We start from the raw sequence: 3,507 nt of genomic DNA, 5'->3' as shown, positions 1-3,507 counted from the left end.
CCTCTTTGGCTGGGAGTGAGTCATTTCTTGGAGGGTGGGGAGAGGAGATGTACCTGTGTGAAAAAGCAGCGGAGGAGAGTCAAAACTGATACAGAGCTTGGCAAGGGAAAACGTTGATGTGGGTTTAAGAAGAAAAGAAGGCAGAGAATGGGATTGGAGGGGAGCCATCTGCAGGGGTCCGTCTCCTCATGAATGTCTTTCCAGATTCTCTTGGCAAAGGCTTTACACACAGTAATCTCTTAGTGCTTATACAGATGCGGTGTGTGATCCAAACAACTTAGCGGCATGTCTGTTGTCTGGCCTGTAGGGCAAAGCGAAGCTCTGTGAAAGGTCTCCAGTCCAGTCCTTGCCATTTCCAGTTAAAAGGTGCTTGAGAAGAAAGACTCTTGAAAACAGGAGTCAATTGTGTTAGATAACGCTGGCCCAGTGGACAATATCAGACAGATTCATAAGTTTGAATGGCATCTGTGTCTTAAATTTGTATCTCATGACCAAGTTGCTCATGCTGAGTCCATCTTTATCTTTGCAAAAACCCTCTGAGGTAAGAGAGAGAACATGTTGCCCAGGGTTTCCTTCTATAGCAGGCTTGGATCAGTTATGGACTCAAAGTGACCTTGACACATTTTAGAATACTGTGTACAGTTCTGGCCACCATATCTCAAAAAGGATACGTCAGAGGTGGAAAAAAGGACAGAAGAAGGCAACCGGGATGCTCAAGGGATTGCAGCAGCTTTTTATAAGGAAAGGCTGAAGTTTCTGGGACTTTTTTACCTCAGAAAAAGACAGCTAAGGAGGGGGAAGATATGAAAGGGGCTTGTAAAATTATATACGGGGTGGTGATAGTGGATTTCTTCCTCTCCCAATGAATTTGATGGGTGATTGGTACAGAGAAGGCAAAAGGAAATACTTCCTTATTTAATGAGTAATTAAAGTGTGGAATTCACTGCCAGTGGACATGATGATAGCCATGAGCTATAGATGGCTTTAAGGTGGTTAGACATTCATGGACAGAAGGCCGATTGACTGCTAATCGCCATGGTGACTGAAAGGAACCTCCATATTCAGAGGCAGTAAACTGAATATTAGCATGAGGAAGCAACATAAAGGTAGGGCCTTGGCCGTTGCACCCCGTTTGTTGGGTCTCCAGGGCAACTGGTTGGCTGCTGTGTGAGAAAGAATGCTGGTCTAGATAGACCACTAGTACAGTCTTAAGTGTTATCACAGAAGATAGTTTTCTGATACCATCTTGTGGTAATGTATCAAATTGCACTCATTAGCCATAAGTGAGTGACATCAAACCAAAGGTACAACATTTGGGTCCAGTAGCACCTTCAAGAACAACGTGATTTCCATGGTATGAGCTTTCAAGAGTCCCTATGTAAACAGGCTTTTAAAAATTCCCAATGCATTCCACATCATATATCATCATCTTGGCATTATAAAATGCCCCCCTAAACACTCATCAGTTAATAGCTATCCAGTGCCTGCTGGAAGATCTCAGAATGTCTGGTTTCTGAAATCTCTCCTCAGCCAGGAATTTGTGTTAAGGCAAGAGTGTCAGCCATTCCAATGTGCCATCACTGTGTTAGATCCAAAGGTGCCCCCTTTTTCTCGGGGTAAGCTCTGAAGAAACCCATTCAGCAGATTTTTGAAATCTTTCAGTTTGAATGTGGAAAGCTGGCTGTGCCTAGCATCAGTTGGCTAGTATCAGTAACATCACCAACACAGTCTCTTCTCATTGGTCAAGTTTGCTAGAACATCCAGTGCATCTGGTCCTTGAAAGAAGCTTCTCTTAACAATGAACAGTAGATTTTGTTCCTTCAGTTGAGAGGGCCTTTCCAGATAATCAGTTTTAAATAAGCAGCTACCACTAGCAGGTTCCCTAGAGAGATACCATAAAACATGGATTGCAGGCGATCTTGAAAAATAGCCTGTCCATGGTGGAAATATATGTTTCCCCCATATCTGAAGGGAAAATTTTCACCCATTGAATTTCTGCCTGGCATGCAGCTTATAAAGGTATTTATTTATTTAAAAAATATGGTTATTCCATACAGGTGAAGGCCTGCATGCATAGCCTACAAAAAAAAAGTTCTACTGTCCGGTTCTCTTTTAATCTCCATTTCAGCTACTTTTAAAGTAAAAACACTTTTGTTTCCAATAGATGACCCAGCCTACACAGCATATTGCTAGTGTGTGAACATTTCTCAGATAAAACACATCAGAACCAGGAATTCATCTGTTCAAAAGGTTTTTTATAAGCAAAAAACCCTTTATTGTTGCTTTAGACAAAATAGGGTGGGGAGCAGATCCTGATAGGGGCCTTCAAACAAAGGTAATAGGGACCACTCCCATCAAGGGACATTTGTCAGAAGAGTTTTCTGTTATAACCTTACCTGATGACATGGTACAGAGTTCCTGATACTCCTATGTTGCAGGGAAGTCTGCAGGTAAAAGGTCTATGAGACTCCCTGTCTGTGGAAAACTAGCTCTAGCCCCCATCTTGACAAGTTAGTTTTCTGCATGTAGGGAGATGTATTTTTTTTTTTAGGGGAAGCAGTTAGCTATGCAAAAACCTATATGCAGTCTGTTACAGTACAGATGCAGAAACTTGCATGAATCACATATTGGTATGTTTCGGTTTGCATACCGTAGAAGTCAATTGTGTGTTGATATTTTTTAGCGGCAAGGATATACTTCACCACAAACATACAAATCCAGGCTGTGAGCATTGTGGAAGTGAACTCCTTTATTCTGAATTCTTTGAGCCTATGGGGGATTCATCCACCATGTTTCTTAATTCAGCATCGATTAGGATGAGTGCCCTTATCAGTCTCTCTTGTCTTTTCCCTCTCGCCTTGCCTTGCCCTGGGGTCACTGTCTTAAAGACCTATTTGGCTGCTAATGAAAATTCACGTTCACTTCCCCTCACCTGGGGTGGGGTGGGGGGCATCGGTTGGACAGAAACCAGTCTCATTTTGTTCAGCTGCCGGAGCAGAAGGAAGGAAGGCTGGAAGGCTGGTAAGTACAAATTTAAACCTGATCTGAACAGGAGAAAATGGGAATTGAACAGAGCAGCTGCAGGGATTTAAGGAAGGTGAAAGGAGAATCCAGCAGCCATGTGCTGAGCATATGTGTAAGAAAGAAAGTCTGAGAAAAGTAGTTCTAAAATTGTGTTGAATATGACCAGATACCCAGTGTTCTGTTTCTGAGAGGGGGGGAGGCTATTTCTGGCTGCTTGCCTATTAGAGGCAATAACTTACTGCCTCTGAGCATGGGATTGCTGTTTCATTTCATCTTGATAGCAATTCTTCATTTGCACTGGAGAGCTGGAGTGCTCATTTGTACAAAGCTGACATAGAAGGGCTTCTGTAGGATTGTAGGTGCTCAATGAGGAAAAATACTCTCTGGGCATGCTCCAGGTATATTCCTCAAGTGTAATTTCACAGGACTTAGGTTCAGCCCTGACCCGGAAGAAAATCGTGGGGTTATAATGGTTCTGATGAC

This window comes from Eublepharis macularius, chromosome 15, assembly GCF_028583425.1.
Source record: "Eublepharis macularius isolate TG4126 chromosome 15, MPM_Emac_v1.0, whole genome shotgun sequence".
NCBI lineage: Eukaryota > Metazoa > Chordata > Lepidosauria > Squamata > Eublepharidae > Eublepharis > Eublepharis macularius.
The sequence above is the reverse complement of the archived record's forward strand: the minus strand, read 5'-3'. Positions refer to the sequence as shown.